Genomic DNA, 15353 nt, shown 5'->3' with positions numbered 1-15353 from the left:
CAATTAAGTTTTCATTGTTTTATTATTAAGGTAATTATTAATGCAGTTATGTTTTGATATAATGGAATGACTTAGGGTTTTGTATGTGCAGCAACGAAGCCTACTGACATGCTAAAAATCTAATTTAAGTGATCTTGGTCAGAGTCCAAGACTGGGCTTAGAGAGCTGTTAACCTCTTGAAATTCAATCCAAAGTAGGTATGCATGTCCAGGCATTTCCTAGCACATCTATAACTATCACCAGACTTTCAAAGGGGTCCATGACCTTAAAATACTTAGGAAGCATCTCTTTACTATCTCCTTTTCCTGTGGCCTCCTATTCCAGTACAAATATCTCCCTCACATCTAACAAAATGATATGCTAAAAAGACACGGTGTTATATGTAGTTATTTTGTTTCCTAATTTGGCAGGTGTCATGTTCAGAAATTTATATGCAAATATACTTTGAAGGAGGGCTGTCTATACAGAGAACACTGTATTTGTATCACTGAGAGCACATAACAAGTTGTGTTTACTTCGTATAAATTTAACTAAGAAGACAATGAAATGGGCAGTTTTTTAAAAATTACAAAGCACCATTTCCTAAGTCTAGAAAATGAAATGTTTGGGTTGTTACACTACAATGATCATTCCCACATACATCACTTTCTAACAATACAATTCCGGAGAAAGAAATACAATTACCTTTTTTTGCTTAACTGTAACTATGTCTGTAGATACTTGCAGATGTTATCCACAGTAAGACAGGAGCTCTTGCAGGGCACAATCTTAAGTAGTAAAGACTAAACGCGGGTCTGATAAATTAAAAAAAAAAAAATCAGGACTTCCCTGGTGGCACAGTGGTTAAGAATCTGCCTGCCAATGCAGGGGACATGGGTTCGATCCCTGGTCCAGGAAGATCCCGCATGCCGTGGAGCAACTAAGCCCGTGCGCCACAACTACTGAGTCTGCTCTCTAGAGCCCTCGAGCCACAACTACAGAGTCTGCATGCTGCAACTACTGAAGCCCACGCACCTAAAGCCGATGTTCTGCAACAAGAGAAGCCACCGCAACAAAGACCCAATGCAGCCAAAAATAAATAAATAAAATTAAAAACAAAACTCTAAGTAACCTACAGGTTTATTAAAAAAAATCAGAACGAAGAAAATGAAATGGTGCCGATTAAAATGTAATAGTACATATATATTTTTAATATATTTAAAATATGATCTAGCCACAGGAATAAAATGCCTCTTTAAAAATGAAATGAGCATTATCCTCATTATGTGTGAGAGAGGTGTTTTCATAGTTTAAAAAAGCAAACAAGTTATTGGTTAAATGTGAGTTTTATTCCTTTTATAGTCTGCTATGTAGTTCTAACGAATCTAATTTGTTCAATGGATTATTCATCACTACATTTTTTCTGAGATTAAAGAAACATTATTCATAGATTACAATTGCTATGCAGGGCACCTTCTTATGTTTCTAAGCCTGAAGTGTAAGTGTACTATCTGTGTTAATGATTTATGTGCAGTATCTACTAAATATTGTGTGTAATGTCTGATTCAGCTCTAACAAACACTGAAAATGGAAAGAACATAAGATTCAGAGAAAGTAAAATAATTGAAAACATGATTGTTCTACAACCTCAAAAGTTCACTGCGGGATGTTTTACACACGTGGACTGGGGGCCACTTTGCAATCATTTTGTTTGGAATGTTTGGAAGCACATTTTCTCCAGAGGAAGTTTTAATACCAGACACACTGAACCTTCCAGTAAAATAGTCCATCACCAAGAACCAAGAGATCAGCTTAAGTAAATATTTGACAAATACTGTAAAATCTGTTTTTCATAGTTTTTAAATAACCTGCTTATGTTCAAGGAAAAAAAGCACAAGAGAGTCATAGAAAAAGGCTTACTTGAAAAAGTACAATTCCCTTGTTTTACACAGATTTACTCGCTTTAAGGGACACCCAACAGCACTAGTACAGCAATACCACGCATCTACACAGAGTGCCATCTCTATAACATCTGCTCCTACGACAGCAGGTAACACGGGACGAGCAGCTGTTTCCCAGAAAAACCGTACGTGACTGTTCCAGTCAACTATCCAGCGACGGCTCCTATCAACTTTCTAATTAATCCCGATTTAACCAAGTGATAACACGCAAATATGTACCTACCAACCATGGGTACTCGGTGGGTAGTGGCTGAGGCTGGAGGGACCACCCCAGGGAAGCGGGTGTGAGACACGTGACTTCAGGGCTCTCTGTCTCCACCCCCCGCCCCGCCCCGCCCCGGGAAGCCCGGGTCAGCCCCCAAGTGTGCTCGCGCCTAACTCCGGGGGCGGGCCGGTCAGTAACCCAGGGCGACGCGATGAGCAAAACCAATTCACGGAACATGAGTCACTCCCCCGAAGTTAAGTCCAGTCCGAGGGCGGCTCGGCCGGCAAAACTATCTGGGGCAAAGGCAGGCGGACGGCCCCAACTACACTGCGTGGCTTCCCCCCGGACCCGCGGGCCGCAGCGGCGGAAGGATCAGGTGCGGGGTCGGGCTGGGGGCGCCTGCCCACGCGCGGGCCAGCTCAGGGGCTGCAAACCGGGCAGCTGACGGCGAAGCGGTGGCCCGCGGCTGCGCTCCTTACCTGCGCTGCTCTCCGCGGTCCGGCGGCGCGGGCTGGCGCCGCAAGTCCCGTCGTCCCAGGCGGAAGGGCCGCCGTCTTCTCCCCGGACAGCGCGGGCCGCGGCTCCGTCTTGCGTCCTCGGCGGCCGCCGCGGCGACTGCGCTCCCGGGCGGGAGGGCCCACATCCCCGCGCGGGCTCGGGGCGCCCGGGACCCGGCGCCGGGCGGGCGGGGGCCGCAGACCTGGGCGGGGCGCGCGGGGCCCCCGAAGCGTCTCGCCCGCCCTCCCGGCGCGCGCGTCCACGTGCCAACCCCGCGTCACGTCCCCGTGGGTCGCTGGGCCCCGGCCCGTCTCCTTTGCCGCCGCGGGGGCGCCTTCCAGCCGTTCCCGGTGCAGCGGCGTCGCGTCACGCAGTGCGGGTCGGAGCTCCGGTGTTCCCGCCTCGGCCCTCGTCCCACGAGGTACCAGAACCGGCGCCGCCCTTTCCGCGCGCGCCAGGGCGGCGCTGCTGGGGACGCGGCCCTGCTGGGGACCCGGCCCTTCGCGGGCTCCGGTGTGTCCCCCGGCTTGTCCCCCGCGAGCCTCTGCGGCTCCGGACACCGAGCAGGGCCGGGGCCTGGCAGCTGGGCGGCCCCCGCGGGGTTTGCAGAAACTCTGTCCGCGGCACCAAGGGGACTGCGCGCCCACCCGCTGCTTGGAATAGCAGCTGTACTACGATTTGTTTTCTTTTTTAAAGCCTGGAGCGGTTCGCTCAAATGATGATAAGGCATAGGGTTTTCCTGGTAGTGCTTCTGTGTCTGTCATCTGTTTACTTGTTGACACCTCCGCACGGGAGAGTGACTTGGTTCCAGCAGTTTTGTGTCTGGGGAATGGCCGGGGTGTCTGCAGATGTTTGGTGAACGTACTGAGGAGGTAAATTATCAAACACATTCCTGAAAGGGTCCTACTGGTGTATTCTGTGAATTTTTAAATGGAGATAACGCTGTTTTATCTGGAAGCAAATGGAAACACAAAGACGCTGGGGTATTTAAAAATGTTTTTCACGTAACCAAGTGGATAATTGCAAGGCAGAAATGTTTACAACTCTTAGATTACATTTTTTTTAAAGCAGACTTTTCACAGGTGGAAATCAAAAGCCATTTTCCCAGAAAAGTCCAATGAAAATTTTCATTAATTATTCTCCACCTCATAGGTGATAGTGACAACCATTCTTTAAAAAAATTTACTCTCACAGGGATAAGTAAGATTGCTGTAGCTTCAGATGTGCTATTAAAGATGGATTAATAATCTTCTACATATTTCACAGGCAGCATAGTGAAAAGAATTGGGAATTGTTGCTCTAAAAATGTCCATACTATACAGTAAAGGTTGCTGATTTTATATTTGTGTCAAATAGTGTAAAAGTTATTGATGTATTCTGCTTGCCGAAACTGACACGATCCCAGAGCCAACATCATCTCTCTCATTGGCTTAGGAAAAAAGAGCTGGCAATAGTTTCCTGCTGGGGATGGTGACAGCGTCAAGGACCCAGAGCACGTGCCATGATTTCCCTGATGGAAAAGGTAATTATATCCAAAGTGGAATATGGAAAAAGCCAGGGGTGTGTACAAGGTCTGAACTCTCCAAATGGTTTTGATTGAGCACCTTATCTGAGATATTTTGATCAACACAGGACATGTACAGTTATTTGCATCTTATACGTATTTATGAATATATTACATGCAGAAAGTTAATATATTACTTAGATTGTAAAACACAAAGAGAAAATTTTAAATGAATGATAGAAGTGAACATAAATAGAAAAGGTATTGGAATGGTGATGTGAGGCTCTTTGTAGACCCTCTCTCCAGGAAACAGTCAAAAGCGAGTGGTGAAAATTATTTTAAAAACATTTGTTTAAAGTCTCTGGAAATTGTCCTGAGGGTATACAGTACATGGAGAAACATTCATCCATGAGAATCTACTAAATCTTGGTAAGAACAGCAAGAATCTGGGTATTCGGTCTAGGACTGAATCTGCGCCACCCCGGCTCAGTGTGGTGCGCTGTGTCGCTGCAGCCAGGATGACGGCCCTCCGCTCCCCCAGGTCCCAGTCTGCGCTGCTGGCTTCTCCTTGGAAGGCGCAGGCCTCCAGCATCCTCAGCCCCCTCCCGCAAGCTGCAGGCACAAGCTTTATTCCAGGCAGGTGTGGCCAACAGGTCTGGGACTTCCCACGTACCTAGCCACCACTCTAGGGTGGAACCTCTCCCCCAGGTGTGGCAGGCCAAGGATATGGGGCCACTCTGTCCCCATCTTGGCTCCCTCGTAGGGGGCAGTTCCATACTCGGAGAGGAGAGGAGACTAGGGGCTGCAGTCCCTAATCAGTGCCCTAGTCGTAGGGTGGGAGGTCATGGTGAGAGAGGAGGCCACTGTGCCCGCCTCCAGCTCTGGAGCAGTGGGGCGAGGTTCTGCCCGGGGCAGAGGCAGGCTAAGCAGGGAGTTCCACAGCCCTCCCTGAGGAGATGGATTTTATTTGGAGGAGATGGTGGGGAAGGGCACTCTCAGAAATGACGGAGAGCTTGGTAATACGCAGTTGAGAAGAGGCTTGTAGCTCCATGATAGCAAAGAGCTCAGTGGTAGACTAGCTAGAAATTTAACAGAGAAAAGCAAGGATAAAGAGAGAAGAATGCTGTGGTAAATAGAGACTCCATGCTTAAAGAGCGCATGCCACATCTCACACGCTGCAGGACCCGGGGCAGAGCAGTAACTTGGAGGGAGCCTGGGTCGGACCCGCTTGCTGATCTTGGAGAGCCTCGCAGAGAGGCAGGAGGTAGCGGCGCTCAGCCTGCGGTGAGGACTCTGCAGCAGCCATTGTGCAGAGCTCATCCCACCACGAGGATGAGGTGTTGGTAAGCGCCGTTTTGAAATCCTCCCTCTAGTGCCAGAGCCCAGCCCCACCTACCAGCCGGTCAGCACTGGTGTCCTGGGCTGCCTCAGGCCAGGCAGCTGGGTGGGCCCAGAACCCAGCCCTACCCACCAAGGGGTGAGAACCGGCCCTGGAATGCCCTGGGCCCTTGTCCCGCCCACCTGAGAGCTAACACCGACTCCAGGACCCCCAGGGTCCTGCAGCTGGAGACCTCAGGACGCGGCCCCATCACCAGCTCCAGGACACCATGGACCCTGCGGCCAGCCACGACAGGACTGGCCCAGCCACCAGAAGGTCACCCCCTCGTGACTCAGCCCCAGCCGCCAGCAGGTTGGCAGCGGGACCAAGACTCCCCTGGCCCTGTATCCGGCCGTGCCAGGACTTGGACCTGCCAACCCACGGCCGGCTGGCAGCCTCTGCACAAGGCAGGGCCTGGCAACCGACTGGAACAAAGGTCAGACAAGCCTCCTAGCATGCCCACAGTAGTCAGCCTGCTACGAGAGAAGGGCCCGGGCAGCCCACATAGGAGGAAGCCGTACAGCATATAGCTCTGGTGACCATTACTGAAATGGAATCAATAATTTTAAAAAGCCCAACAAACAGAAGTCCAAGACCAGATGGCTTCACAGGTGAATTCCACCAAACATTTAGAGAAGAGTTAAGACCTGTCGTTCTCAAATTATTCCAAAAAATTGCAGAGGACAGAACACATGTTTTGGAACACATTCTATGAGGCCAGGATCACCTTGATACCAGACAAAGATATCATAAAAAGAGAAAATTACAGGCCACTATCACTAATGAACATAGATGCAAAAATCCTCAGCATAATATTAGCAAACCGAATTCAACAATACTTTCAAAAGCTCATACACCGTGATCAAGTGGGATTTATCCCAGGGGTGCAAGGATGGTTCAGTAGCCACCCATCAATCAGTGTGATACACCACATTAACCAATTAAAGAATAAAAACTATGTGATCATTTCAACGGATGCACAAAAAGCTTTTGACAAAATTCAACATCCATTTATGATAAAAACTCTCAACAAAGTGGCTCTAGAGGGAAATCCCTCAACATAATAAAGGCATATATGATAAGCCCAAAGCTAATATTATACTCAGTGGCTGCATTTCTATACGCTAACAGGGAACTACCAGAAAGAGAAATTAAGAAAACGGTCCCACTTACAATCCTATAAAAATTAATAAAATAACAAGGAATAAATCTAACTAAGGAGGTAAAAGACCTGTACTCAGAAAACTATGAGATGCTGATGAAAGAACTGGAAGATGACACAAACAGATGGGAAGATATACTGTGCCCATGGGTTGGAAGAATCACTGCTGTTAAAATGACCACACTACCCAAGGCAGTGTACAGGTTCAGTGCAATACCTACCACGTGTGATGGATTTTGATCTGAGACTAGCTTTTAAGTGAAGCCTGCAACACACATCTGTCCTGTTGTCAGCTACCAATATTTACCAAAAGGAATCTTGCTGCTACCGCTGCCAAGAATGCCTTTTACTAGCTGCTTGACCTGGAGCTAGTATTCATTTTAGTATTGTAATCCTTACGTACATGTGTTAGAACCAATCATTTACTTCTAATCTATAAATTTAGTCCAGGTTTAGAATTAAATTGAATTCTTATTGCATTTTCCATCTTAGTCTTTCATGGTTTAATTAACTAAGCAGATTTAAATATATATTTTAGTCTATCATTTCTAAAAATTACCTTCCACGATGTGTTAAGAATTAAATAATTACTGTCAAGTTGCTGCAAAATTAATTGTTACCATTTTAATATAACCACACAAAACAGGGAAAAGTTACTGAGTCTTAAAGTGCTTCTTAAAAATTTTAGTTAAGAGATTCATCAATGCTGACATCTTAATTTTATTCTACTCTTCAACTGGTGCATTTATTTTTATGTAATTATGAGCTGTCAAAGGTCCTTTTCATAACAACAGGTTTTATTTGCTTCACTGAACTTAATGAAATCCGTGTGCATGAGGGAATTTTACAGACGTATTTAAATTCAGTACCTGAAATTCTTGTTTCTAATGGTGTCTAATATTTTAAAATATGTGAGCTTTTGAAGAAAGGAAATCATAGAATCACAAGAAACAAGTTAAAAGATACTAAAGAAGATATTTAGCAGATTTTGATAACTTCAACTGGTTTTATACTTGCATCATTTTAATCTCTTGTATAACTAATTTAGCCTTAACATTTCCAGAGAAGGTTCTGCAGTCTTCTTTGGAAATATGTTCTGTTGTCAGAAAGAGTTTTCGAAGAATTAACAGGTTTGTTTTGGCTCCTGCATCACCTTAGAGGAAGCGTTTGGGTCATTCAGTGTCTTCCATAACGCGACCACTCACGTTAAACGTTCTGTGAGTTTTAGACCAATCTCAAGATTTGGGGGTTCTGAGGAAGAGATACTGCTACGGAACGCAAGTTCATGTGCCCAACGCACAGTGAGGCCAAACAAACTGAAACGTTGGCGTTTGGAGCAGAGAAAGGTTTCTTGCAAGGCCATGCAAGGAGATGGGTGGCTCACGCCCCCAAATCCTCTAACCTTCTGAAGGGTTTCAGCAAAGCATTTTTAAAGGCAAGGTGAGGGAGGGAGGCGGTTAGTTGCTGCAGACTTCTTGGTGTAGGACCCTTTGTTCTTGCAGCTGTCAGGTAGGTCAGGCCGTGATGTTCCTGTGAACCTCCAACCAGACATTCTGCAGCTGTGCCTCTACATGAATAGACTCTTAAAGGCCAGAGCTTTGGGAATGGGCTGGTGTCCTTTGTATTTCAGGCTCTAGGCAACGTTCTTTTACAAAAGGTGCAGAGCCAGCCTGACTAAACAGAGCCCAAGGGTTAAAGTGAAAGGAACAGATCTCACATGGAGTCAGAGTCGTTCTTCCCTGTTGCAGCACCTGTGCAGAGTGTGGTCCTCCTGCCGCCCTGCACCCCGCCCTGCTCCTCTTCTCCCACCTCTGTCCTGCCCTCTCCCAGTCCTCCCTCGACTCAGGGTTCCAAATACTTGTCCCTCCTTGTGCAGATTGGCGTCCGCTTGCTTCTGAAACCTTGGCTTTTCTACTGCGGCACCTCTCCTTCTCTGCACGAAGCATCATCTGAGCACGGTCCATCTTACTCCAAGTAAGATCTCGGTTAAAAAACCGAGATAATATTTGTTCCTTTTACAGTTACCTTATGGCAGACTTTTATTTATTTATTTATTTATTTATTTATTTTTTTGCGGTACGTGGGCCTCTCACTGTTGTGGCCTCTCCCGTTGCGGAGCACAGGCTCTGGACGCGCAGGCTCAGCGGCCGTGGCTCACGGGCCCAGCCGCTCCGCGGCACGTGGGATCTTCCCGGACCGGGGCACGAACCCGCGTCCCCTGCATCGGCAGGTGGACTCTCAACCACTGCGCCACCAGGGAAGCCCCAGACTTTTTTTTTTTTATATTTATTTATTTAGCCACACCTCGCAGCGTGCGGGATCTTAGTTCCCTGACCAGGGATCGAACGTGTGGCCCCTGCAGTGGAAGCTTGGAGTCTTAACCACCTGACTGTCAGGGTTGGTTTCTCACCCTTTCTCTTCTCTTTTTTCCTTTTTTTAAAAAATATTCATTTTCCTATATGGCTGTGTTTGGTAAATAAATACCAAATGTTTATTTATTTGGTTTAGCTGTGGCACTTGGGATCTTGCATTGCAGTGCGCAGGCTCTTCCTTGCGGTGCACGGGCTCAGTAGTTGCAGCAGGCGGGCTTAGTTGCCGTGTGGCATGTGGGATCGTAGTTCCCCGACCAGGGATTGAACCTGCTACGTTCCGCTACGTTGGAAAAGTGCAGTCTTAACCACTGGACCGCCAGGGAAGTCCTATGGCAGACTTTTCTATCATCTTCACATTTTCACTTACTTGGATAGATTAAGCCGTGTTAGCCTTAGCAGCAGCGTGACTTTTTAGACCAATATTTATTTCTGTGCCAGTAAACCCGTTGCCCCTCCCCCCACCTCCCTCTCTTCTCTGCACCTCCCCCACTTTCAGCAATCACGTGATATTGATGATCTTCCTCACTTTATACATTCACTTTGGCCACTCGTATGCCTAGGCTATCACTTTTTTTTATTTTAAATATTTATTTATTAAACAACCCATACATTGTTAGTATGGACGTCGTGCAAGGTTAAAACATATTCAAACATCAAGATCGGCATTCAGGGCTTCCCTGGTGGCGCAGTGGTTGAGAGTCCGCCTGCCGACGCAGGGGACGCGGGTTCGTGCCCCGGTCCGGGAGGATCCCACATGCCGCGGAGCGGCTGGGCCCGCGAGCCATGGCCGCTGAGCCTGCGCGTCCGGAGCCTGTGCTCCGCAACGGGAGAGGCCACAGCAGGGGGAGGCCTGCGAACTGCAAAGAAAACAAGAAGTTCAGATAAGGATTCTTAACCTGGGATCTAAGAATTGGACTTCAGTATTCTTTGAAATTCCTAAAATTGTAAGCAGAATTCTGTGTAAGTGTGCATTTGTTTTGACAGTGTCTGTAACCTTTATGAGTCTCAAAAAGATTCCTTGAATAAGAAAACTTCATGGTCACTGTGTCAGATTCTCCTTCAGATACCTTTGTGTTCTGATAAACAGTTTCAAAACAATGTATTAAAGTTTTGCAGTCTCTGGACTGTGCTAGAAATTTAGAAAGTCATATGGCTTAGCACACTGGAGCAAACATGAGAGGCCCTAAAATATTTTAAGGAGGTATAAGAACATGATTACATGTGCTCACTCACATATCTATAAACTTAAGACATAACTTAACTTGAATTGGAAGTCACAGGGTTTCTTGGCTATGGGATTTCAAGCTGTCACGCTCTGTAATATGCAACATGTAAATTCGGTGAACCTAAAACTGCTTCACCATGAATAGTCATGAACAGATTTCAAGAATAACATCATCATTTCATATTAAAACCATAGTCTCAAAGGTTCATTAACTTTAATGATGAGAAAACTCTGAATTTGCTCAAACTCCTGTAGCGTGTTTTAAAATTTTACCCTTTTGCTCTTTACTGGTTTTGGAAAAACAAAAATCATTTAAAATGCTTTGGAATAATCTGTAATAGAATAATAAGGACTTTTTGGATGGAAGAAAATAGGTATTTTATAGTTTTCCTGTCATTTCATTGGCTTCAACTTTAGTGATTTTAAAAACGTTTTCCTTCTTAAACTTTTATGAACATTTAAACTTTGATTTTATATCTTCAATTAAATAAAATTAAACAAATAAAGCAGTACCTACTACATATCAAAAATTGTGCCAGCCAGGAGAGGAAAAACAAAGAGAAAGACACGGGAAATTTCTTACGCGTGAGTTGAACGACTCACTTTGGAGTGTAAGGAAATGAGGTGGTGTCAGATTTCCCATAAGGAGTTTTTAAAAGAATCTTGTTAAGATTTTATGCACGGAGAAAAAGTAAAGTGAGAAGCATACGGAGTATGATTAGATTTAGTTGTTGCGTATGTTGGTTTTGGAGTGTACAGTGTTTTAGAGAAAATTTTGTGCTGTCCATGGGAACATGGCTGTGAAACAACTTGTTATTACTCAGCTCTGTCTTGTTAGATAAGTTAAAGGAACGGTACAGATATTTGGAGACCTAACTTGGATCCCGTAACGTTCTCCTTAATAATTAAAGACGGGGTACTAGCAGCAATGAACACACAATCTCTGAGGGAATGGTCGCTGTCACATCCAGTGTTGGCAGCCTCCATCCTGATGCAGGTCCCTCAAACTCAGGCCAGTCTACCGGGTCCTTGGGGCCATAAAGAATCCAGTCCCTTCTTTTCCAGTTTTGCCCTTTACACTTAATAAATTGGGTTTGCTTTACATTTTAAAGTGCCTGGTATAGAATTCTCAATTTAATTGGATCATGAGGTAGGGGTAGGTGCACAGGGGTTCCAGTTTCTCCACATCCTTGCCAACACTGTTTTTTGTTTTGTTTTGTTTTGTTTTTGACAGTGGCCATCCTAATAGGTAAGAGGTGACGTCTCGTTGTAGTTTTAATGTGTATTCCTCTAATGATTAGTGATGCTGACCATCTTTTCATATGCTTGTTGGCCATTTGTGTATCTTCTTTGAAGAAATGTCTATTAAAATCTTTAGCCCATTTTTTAACCAGGTTGTTTTGGTGGTGGTTGTTGAGTTCTTTATATTTTCTAGATATTAATCTAGATACGTGAGTTGCAAGTATTTACCATCAGATATGTGAGTTGCAAATATTTATCAGATACGTGAGTTGCAAACATCTTGTCCCGTTCTGTAGGTAGCTTTTCACTCTGTTTGATTCTTTCTTTTGCTGCACAGAAGTTCTAAAGTCTGCAGCTGTCCCATCTGCTTATCTTTGCTTTTGCTGCCTGTGCTATGAACCTTCTTCTGTATGTCTTCGTACACAGATGAATGCGTTTCAGTTAACTATGTATCTGGAAGTGGATTTGCTACGTCATAGGGTATGGGCGTGCTTTCCAAAATGGTTTTGCCAGTTTACGACTTCGCCAGCAGTGTATAGAGGTCTAAATCATTCCACATCTTTACCAGTACTTAGTTTTGGTTATTATGTGTTTATTTAGCCACTCTGGTGGTTGGGTATCTCATTTTGCTTTTAATTTGTTTTTGCTTAATGACTGAATATTTTGAAAACTATTTCATGTAGAGTGACTACTTAAGGCGTTTCCCCGTTTATAAATTAGGTGATATCTTTTTTTCCATCAATTTTTAGGAATTCCGTATATACTATACTCTGAATATGATTCCCTTGAACAGATATATGTTTTGCAAATGAATTTTTTGTTTTGTTTTTTTTTGCCTTTCACTCTCTTAGTAGTGAATTTTGTTGAACAAAAGTTCTTCATTTTAAGAACTAGATTTTCTTTATGGTTAATGCATTCATGTTCTGTTGAAGAAATCTTTGCCTGTCCAGCACCACGAAGAACTCCCCCTTATGATAACTCCTAGAGGTTTATTGTTTAATATCTTTAAATCTGTGTTCCATCTGTCCTTTTATGTATGGTATGAAGTACATAGTGGGGCACTTTTTTTCCGGAATAGATATCTAGTTAATCCACTTTCACTATTGCAGAGAACGCCCTTTCCCCACTATGGAGCACTGTCCCCTCTGTCATAATCAAGGGACTGTAAAGGCAGCGTCTGTTCCTGGGCTTCCTGTTTGATTGCACTGGTCTGCCTTAGTGACCACTGCTTGCTCACGAGTCTTTGTATCTGGAACTCTAACCTTCCAATTTTGCTCTTTTTCAAAATTGACTTGTCCCGCCCTTAATTTTTACATTTCTATTTCTACGCATGCACGTGTACACACGCGCCTGATGAGATTTCGATTGGGATTGAATTACATTTATACTTCATTTTGGGAAAAATCAACTTAAATATTAAGTCTTCCAATTCATGAATGTGGAATATCTCTCCATTACTTAAATCTTTTCTTTCTCTCGGTGTGTTTTATCCTCTTCTGTTATGGGTCTTGCTTATTTTTTGTTAGACTTATTCCTAGGTATCAGTTATAAATTATAGTGTTTTAAAAATCAAATAATTAGCTAATTGTTGCTAGTATATAGATACATACAATTGTTTTTTCGTATTTATCTTATACCAGAAGCCTTGCTAAATTCTCTTACAGCACCTAATATGTTGTCTTTAGTTTACTGGATTATCTAAATGTACAATCTTATGATCTTCGGATAAGGATGGCTTTACTTCTTTTTTTTTTTTTTTTTTTTGCGGTACGCGGGCCTCTCACTGTTGTGGCCTCTCCTGTTGCAGAGCACAGGCTCCGGACGCGCAGGCTCAGCGGCCATGGCTCACGGGCCCAGCCGCTCCGCGGCGTGTGGGATCTTCCCGGACCGGGGCACGAACCCGCGTCCCCTGCATCGGCAGGCGGACTCTCAACCACTGCGCCGCCAGGGAAGCCCCGACTTCTTTCTTTCCCGTGTATAAGCTCTTATTTCTTTTCCTTGTGCATTTTCTTGGTAGGGACCCACGTAAATCCTCTGGCTTTGTTCTTTGAGATTGGTTGGACACTGGACTAGGTTCTAGAAGAGAGACCTTATACACCAGTGCTTTCCGTGCTTAGTCTCCCTTCATCTTCTCATCAACCTTAGTGATAGATACTAAGTGTTATTAGCGTCACTAGTACCATCCTGTAGAGGAAGAAACCAGACTTAGAAGAGTTAAAGTGCGAACATGATGAGGAATGGCTTTCCTTAATATTCTTTCCCTGCAAATACGAAGAAATGCTGCATGAAATATAAAGATTTTCCAAATACACAGCCAAGACCAAAAAAAAAAAAAAAAAGAGCCCCCCAAAACCCTAAATGAAAAATAGGAAATTCTCAGTTGCCAGAAAGAAGGAGGACCCCAGAGCTAGGTTCTGAGTGCGGGCTGCACCGCCGTGGCCCCTGGGTTATCACTCCTGGAAACAGACCCTGGGGCTGGGGCAGGGGCTTCAGTTCCTACGTAGAGTGAAGTCAATGTATAGGTTCTACACCAAATTTTGAGCTGGGCTTGAGCCCCTGCCTAAAACCAGACTCTGGTTAGGAAAATGGGACTGAAATACATAAGTTTGTTCTAATTCCCACATGAAATGCTCAGACTTTATTTATAATAATATTATTGTCCCGAGTTCTGAAGGAGGCAGTCTCAGCAAGAGTAGTGACTTCTAATACTTAGGTCACCCGGTTAGGACACGGCGGGGTCCAGGTTCGCTTCAGAGCTGTGCTCCACCTAGTCTGTGGTGACCCCTGTCGCATTCCACAGATCCCTGTGCCCCCATTTCCTGCTGGGGGGCAATTTCCCCAACAAGAGAAACTCCTATCTCAGGAAGATGATTTTTCCAGGGAGTGTAGAGGCTGACGTTCTCAGTATACATCGATTGCTTTGGGTAACGGAAGGCAGGTCTTATGTATACCATCATCCCATGAGCTTTTTTTTTTTTTTTAATCTTTTTAAATTTTGTTTTTGTATTGGAGCATAATCGATTTACAGTGTTGTGTCAGTTTCAGGTGTACAGCAAAGTGATTCAGCTGTACATAGAGATGTATCTATTTGTTTTCAAATTCTTTTCCCATTTAGGTCATTGCAGAACATTCCATGGGTTCTGACAGCGTGTACGCTTGGGTAATTCAGAACTCTGTTCAGATGTGGGGCACGACCACCACCTCGTGTCCTTAATCCTTACAGGCAAGCACAGTTCTGAGTTTTTCTATTCTAGGTTAGATCTGCCTATTCTAGAGCTTCCTGTAAATGTCATCACACAGTGTCTATTGTTTCGAGTGAGGCATCTTTCGCTCGGCATAATGTACGTGAGATGCCTTCACGTTGTTACGTGTTTTAGTAGTTTGTTCCTTTTTATTTTTGAATAACATTTTTCATTGAAACAATTTGTTTTTCCATTCCCCTGTTGATGGACACTGGCTTCTTTCCAAATTTTGTCTCTTGTGAATAAAGCAGTTACGAACGTTTCTGTACAGATCATTCTGTGGACACATACTTTACTCCTCTCGGGTGAATACCCGGGAGTAGAATTGCTTGTCGTGGGGTAGGTGTGTGTTCAGTTTTTTAAGACACCATCTTACATTTTTCCAGAGAGGTTTATCATTTTACGTTCCTACGCGTAATGCGTGAGAGTTCGGATTCCCCTCATCCTCACCAACGTTTAGTGCTGTCAGTCTTTTTAATTCTAGTGGGTGTGTAGCTGTATCTCATTATAGTTGTATAAGCATTTCTCTGATGACTAATCGTGCTCAGAAATTTTTCACGCGCTTGTTGGCCATTCACAGATGGT

The 15353-nt window shown here is 44.5% G+C and overlaps 1 protein-coding gene and 1 long non-coding RNA gene across 6 annotated transcripts in view; one reads left to right on the top strand and one right to left on the bottom strand.

The window, feature by feature from the left end:
* The window catches only part of SGCG (sarcoglycan gamma), a 44699-nt gene extending 41923 nt beyond the window's left edge, over positions 1–2776 (bottom strand). For 2 of the 4 annotated variants that reach the window (XM_060129409.1, XM_060129413.1), the window contains exon 1: positions 2625–2758. The gene's annotated coding sequence lies outside the window, so the exon portion shown is untranslated. Of the gene's footprint in view, positions 1–684; positions 774–2624 lie in introns of those variants that run through there. The other 2 variants (XM_060129410.1, XM_060129411.1) reach the window with 2 other exon arrangements.
* Positions 2299–15353, top strand: part of LOC132508933 (uncharacterized) — a 221797-nt gene continuing 208742 nt past the window's right edge. Inside the window, exons 1-3 of one of the 2 annotated variants that reach the window (XR_009536831.1) lie at positions 2299–2521; positions 4078–4165; positions 8564–8661. This is a non-coding gene — a long non-coding RNA (uncharacterized LOC132508933). Of the gene's footprint in view, positions 2522–2968; positions 3065–4077; positions 4166–8563; positions 8662–15353 lie in introns of those variants that run through there. The other variant, XR_009536832.1, reaches the window with a different exon arrangement.

Source organism: Lagenorhynchus albirostris, chromosome 18 (assembly GCF_949774975.1).
Source record: "Lagenorhynchus albirostris chromosome 18, mLagAlb1.1, whole genome shotgun sequence".
In the NCBI taxonomy this organism is placed as follows: Eukaryota; Metazoa; Chordata; class Mammalia; order Artiodactyla; family Delphinidae; genus Lagenorhynchus; species Lagenorhynchus albirostris.
This window is presented reverse-complemented; position numbering and strand designations above follow the sequence as displayed.